Raw genomic sequence first — 5,349 nt, forward strand, 5'->3', positions numbered from 1 at the left:
GACAGTGAAAGCAGGGACTTGCACAGATATTTGTACGCCACTGTTCACGGCAACATTATTCACAGTAGTCAGAAGGTGGAAACATCCCAAATGTCATCAACCGGTGAATGGGTATGCAAAATGTGGTGCATACATATGACCATTATTCCTCAAAAAGGAAGGCATTTCTGACACGTGTTATGACACAGATGAACCTTGAAAACATCATGCTAAGTGAAAAAACCAGACACACAAGGACCAACAGTGTATGATATCACAACACATGTGAGATACCTAGAGCAGTCCAGTTCACACAGGCAGAAAGTAGAATGCTGGTTTTGGGGGGCTGGGGACAGAGGACTGGGGGTTGTTATTTAATGGGGACAGAGTTTGTTTGGCTTGGCCTGCAATGTGAATGTCCTTAATGCCACTGAATTATACACTTAAAAATTGTTAAGCCCTGGCTGGTGTAGCTCAGTGGATTGAGCGCGGGCTGGGAACCAAAGTGTCCCAGGTTCGATTCCCAGCCAGGGTACATGCCTGGGTTGCAGGCCATAACCCCCAGCAACCGCACATTGATGTTTCTCTCTCTCTCTCTCTCTATCTCTCTCTATCTCTCTCTATCTCTCTCTCCCTCCCTCCCCTCTCTAAAAATAAATAAATAAAATCTTAAAAAAATATATGTAGGATTTAAAAAAAAATTGTTAGAATGGTAAATGTTATGTTTTGTATGTTTTAGCACAATAAAACGATTACGTAAAATTGTGCTAATGAAAATATGTTCTGAACTGGAAAGCACGGATGTGTATATTATGCCATTTCTTTCCCTCTGGGTTGCTGTCAGTCAGTTAGTCAAAAGGAGCCAACTTACATATCAATTCCTATAAGGATGATGGAGAGATTTCTGGCCAGGAATTCTGGGCTTCCCTTCTAGTCCCCACACTAAAGGGGACCTGGTGGAATAGGGCAGAGACGGTCGTTTGTGTCCTGGCAGCAGGACGAGCACCGAAGATGGCCTAGCGACAGAGGCTCCGTGAGAGGAAGCAGCAGCTGGTGACTTAGGATGGTGGCCTCCTGGTTACACAGGACAGTAGCCTCCAGGCCACAGGGCTACCAGGTGGTCATTGGCAGAAAAACAAAAACAAAATGTAGGAAAGAAAGAAAGCACAGCTCATCTAAAGAGTGTGAGACTGGACATTCCTGTCCATGCAGCAAATACCACGCTGGAAGGTAAGGCACAGGCCTGTGCTGAACGCGGTCCAGAGAGTGGGGTTTGGGAGGAGACCCGCATCACTCCAGAGACACGAACGAGAGATGGAAAGTAGTGTCTGAAGTGGAGAATTCACCGAATGGGGTTAACGGAAGAGCAAACCCCGAAGGAAATGGTGGTTGGTGAATTCATTTTATTTAATGTCATGGAATGTTTATTTATTTATTTATTTATTTATTTTTAGAGAGGAGGGAAGGAGGGAGAAAGGGAAGGAGAGAAACATTGATCCCTTCCCTCTCACATGCCCCTCACCTGGGGACCTGGCCCGCAGCCCAGGCCTGTGCCCTGACCAGGAAGCAACCACTGACCTTTCAGTTCACAGGCCGGTGCTCAGTCCACTGAGCCACACCGGCAAAGGCAATGATGGGTGAATGTAAATATTAAGACGATGGAAACTATCTAAAATAAATCAGAAAAAAAGAAGACTGAAGGAAATTAACAGGGCCTCTGTGGGGCAATATCAAGCAATCTAACATGTGCATAATTAAAGTTCCAGCAAAAACGGGGAAGGGAAAAAAATTTTTTTTGGTGTATGGACTCATTTCCATTCCATTGATTCCTGCACATGCCGTGGCCAGGGATCAAACCCTCAACCTGGGTGTTTCCGGACAATGCTCTAACCCACTGAGTCATCCTGTGGGGCCGGAAAAAATTTTAATGACGCAAGTTTCCAAATTGGATGAAAACCATAAGTTCACTGATCGAAGAAGCTCAATGGGCCCAAAGGGGAATAAACACATAGAAAAGCAGACCACAGTCGAAGAACGTGTACAGAGGACCCACGGACCTGGACAGCAGCGAACAGGGCACTGACTGTGGGAGACCAGGGTGGGCTGGGTGGGGGGTCAAAAGGGGAAAACATTGGACAACTGTAATAGAATAAACAATAAAAAAATGGTTTACACAAAAAAGAGAGAGAGAAATCATACCAAGACCAATTATAATAAAATTATTGAAAAACAGTACTGAAGAGAAAGCCTTAAAAGCAGCCAGAAGATATAGATACATTATAGAACAAAGATAACTGTAAATTTATCATCCAAACTATGCAACTAAGCCCTGGCTGGCATAGCTCAGTGGATTGAGCACGGGCTGGGAACCAAAGTGTCACAGGTTTGATTCCCAGTCAGGGCACATGCCTGGGTGGCCAGGCCATGACCCCCAGCAACCGCACATTGATGTTTCTCTCTCTCTCTCTTTCTCCCTCCCTTTCTTCTCTAAAAATAAATAAATAAAATCTTAAAAAAAAAAAACTATGCAACTAGAAAACAAGGGAAAAACAAAAACAAAACAAAAAAACCTGTCAACCTAGAATTCTACAACCAGAGAAAATAACCTTCAAAAATGAAGGCAAGTAGATTTGTCAAATGGAATTTTTTAAATTACTAAATTAATGCAAAAGATCACAGGGCAAAGGACAAAAGATAATAAAAAAAAGAAAAACAAATAGCAAGATGTAAGATTTAAACTCAATCATAATAATTACAGTAAACTCCAATGTCCCAAAGTCTCCAATTAAAAGACAGACATTATCAGGTTGGATTTTTAAAAAGACAAGACCCAACTATATGCTCTCCATTAGAAACCTACTTTAAATGGAAAGACACGGGTTAATGGGAAAAGACAGGAAAAGTTACACATGCAAATGTTAAACAAAAGAGAACTGGAATGGCAACATTAATATCAGAAAAAGTAGACTTCAGAACAAAGAAAATCATCAGGGATAAAGGAGGGTATTTCCTCACGATAAAGGTGTCAATTCATCATGATGTAACCACCCTAATGTGTATGCCAGTGTATCTGACAACTTATAACATAAATTTTTTATAACATAAATTTTATGTGAAATGGAAATATTCCTTGAAACACAAAATTACCAAAACTGATACAAAAAATAGAAAATATAAATAGTTCTAAATCCATTTAAGAAATGAAATTTATAGTTAAAACCTTCCCACAAACAAAATTTCAGGCCGAGGTTACTACACTGATGGGTTCTACCAAACATATAAGGAGGAAATAAGATAAATCATACACAAATTCTTTTTTTAAAAAAAGCAGGAACACTTCTCAACTCATTTTATGAAATCAACAGTACCCTGATACCAAAATTTTTTTAAAGTTATTTAAAAAACTAAAGACCAATTGCCCTCATGAACAAAGATGTAAAAATCCTAAGCAAAATATCGGCACATAAAGTCCAGTAATGTATTAAAAATATTATGTCATGATCAAATGGGGTTTATCCCAAGAATTCAAGGTTGGCTGAATATTCCAAATCAGTTTAACCCACCACATTAACAGAGTGAAGGAGACAACAAATACAATCATCTCGCTAGATCACCCATTCGTAATAAGAAACCTTCAGCAAACTGGAAGCAGAAGCGAACTCCCAAGCTGAAAGGAACATTTAGGGAACGCCCACAGCCAACGTCACGTGTTCCGTGAAGACCACACGCCTTCTCCCTGAGCTCAGGAAGGAGCGCTCGCTCTCTCTCTCTCTCTCTCTGTCTCTTTCTCCCTCCCTTCTCTCTTTAAAAATAAATAAAATCTTAAAACAAAGTACAGATTGTCAGTTACAGAACAGTCGGGGGGATGTAAAGTACAGCGTAGGGCAGGGGTATCAAACTCATTTTCACCGGGGGCCACATCAGCCTCGAGGTTGCCTTCAAAGGGCCGAATGTAATTTCAACTCCTTAACAGTTAAGGAGCCGTTACATGTATACAGTCCTAAAATTATTTCAGCCTTTTGAAGGCCACCACAAGGTTGACGTGGCCCCCGGTGAAAATGAGTTTCACACCCCTGGCCTAGGGAGTATAGTCAGTAATATTCTAATAACTATGTAGGGTGTCAGAGAAGCATGAGATTTAACAAAATGATCACTGACTACTGGGTGTACACCTGAAGTATAATACCGTACACGTCAACGGTAACTGAAAAATAAAACATGACTAAATGGCACAGAAATGAATAGCACACACAGAGGAAAGACCACATAAGGACACAGTGAGAAGGTGGCCACCTGCCAGTCAAAGAAAGAGGCCTTGGGGGAAACATACCTGCCGGCACTTTAATCTTGGGCTTCTAGCCGCTGGAGCTGTGAGAAAATTAAATGCTGTTGTACAAGCCCCTCAGCCTGCGGTATCTTGTTACAGCAGCCCAGCAAACAAACACCCTAGGTTTCCCCTAGGATTTTAAAGCCCCCTGCAGCACCCCTGTGAGCTCTCCGCCATGCCTTGGAGCATGTCAACACCCAGTTAGAGAAGCACACACCTGAGGGCTCAAATATTGCATGAGTGTGACCCTGCTCAAACCACTAACGGAGATAAATGAACACATCGCTAGGGTAGTAAGTCAGCTAGGAAATTTCTTTCAGCATAAACAAACATTTGGGCTCTGATCACACACCTAATTCTTTGCTATAGAACAGACATTAATCACCAGTTAGAAGAATTGCCCTAGGCCAATGATTGAGGTAACTAGTTGGGAGGTGGTTGCCTTAGTATAGGAGGAAGCTGATTATGACCTGGACAGAAGGGTGGCAGTGGGAATGCAGAAAAGTAGACATATCGGGACTAGTGTGACTCCGTGGGCTGGGCATTGCCCAGCAGAGCCAAGGTCACGGGTTCGATTCTTGGTCAGGCACATGCCTGAGTTGCAGGTTCAATCCCCTAATGGGGCACGTATGAGAAGCAATTGATTGACGTTTCTCTCTCACACTGATGTTTCTCTCTCGTTCTTTCTCCCTCCCTTCCCCTCTCTCTAAAAACAAATACATAAAATCTTTTTAAAAAATAAAGAAAAGCAACCCTGGCTAGTGTGGCTCGGTAAACTGAGTGTCGGCCTGCGAACTGAAAGGTCACCAGTTCGATTCCCTGTCAGGGCACAAGTGGGCCAGGCCCCTAGTGCGGGTGGTGAAGGGCCTCGGATCGCTGATTCTCTCGCACGTCAGTGTTTCTCTCCCTCTCCTCCCTGCCTTCCCCTCTCTCTAAAAGTAAATAAACAAAATCTTCAAAAAAAGAGGAAATTAGACACACTGGGATATGTTTTGAGGTTGAGAAGTAGTTGTGACTCAGAACTTGCAGACGGATGGTGAGCT

This window comes from Phyllostomus discolor, chromosome 2 (genome assembly GCF_004126475.2).
Source record: "Phyllostomus discolor isolate MPI-MPIP mPhyDis1 chromosome 2, mPhyDis1.pri.v3, whole genome shotgun sequence".
NCBI lineage: Eukaryota > Metazoa > Chordata > Mammalia > Chiroptera > Phyllostomidae > Phyllostomus > Phyllostomus discolor.